Here is a 921-nt window from a genome sequence, read left to right as displayed (position 1 = left end):
GAAAAAATATATGATACTAAAGGAGCTATTAAATAAAATAATGTAAACACAGCAAAAAAAGTAAACAAAGCCATAGGCTACTGTAAAAAAGTGAAGACACATGAAAAGACATTATCAGTATAAATGAGAAGCACAAACAAAGATATGCAAAGTAAATAGTAGAACAAGAACAATGAAAGTAAAGCTAAAATCTCCCCTTCAACTTTTGCAACCCAGTTTTTAAGATATCACTACCACCATTACCATTTTCAACTTCCCAGAAAAATGTTTCTTAATGAAATGGAAAGATATTTGCTGAAAATGCACTCACCTCTGGGTAGCAGTTGAAGTCATACTCTGCCACTATTTTCTCGAAGGTCACTTGGACGAAATCCTCCAACAGAAAATGTAGCTCCCATACCTGCATGGTCTCAGTCCCACCATGTCTTAGCACTTCAGGGTAGTGATCCACCTCCTCCATAAAAGCCTGTCAGTACTGGGAACAGAGACAGTTCTTGCAAAGGCCACATCTACCAGCTTTATTATTTTCCTTCTCTGCTCTGGTTGTCTGAACCCTGAATGGCAGTTGACAGCAGCACACTTCACCATGTTGACAAAGTGAAATCTGCAGGAGAAACATCTTTAAAACAGTATCTAAATCTATATATTTGTCTAAGAATTGTAAATGAAAGCATACTTACAAAATGAATATGGTGCTGCAACTTCTCACCTTGACCATCGAGTCCATTATACAGCCAGCAGTCTCAAAATTAAATGGTTCTAACTCGCACTTTTTGCTCCATGATGATAGTAATACTACAACTGCAGGTTCCTTTAATAAAATGAGTATTTTCTCAAAACTTTTAATACAATTTACACTTTACAAAACTTTGAACAAATGACTTTAAACCTTATTTACAAGGTAATTTTTTCCAGACATGT

This window comes from Penaeus monodon, chromosome 31, assembly GCF_015228065.2.
Source record: "Penaeus monodon isolate SGIC_2016 chromosome 31, NSTDA_Pmon_1, whole genome shotgun sequence".
In the NCBI taxonomy this organism is placed as follows: domain Eukaryota; kingdom Metazoa; phylum Arthropoda; class Malacostraca; order Decapoda; family Penaeidae; genus Penaeus; species Penaeus monodon.
The sequence above is the reverse complement of the archived record's forward strand: the minus strand, read 5'-3'. Positions refer to the sequence as shown.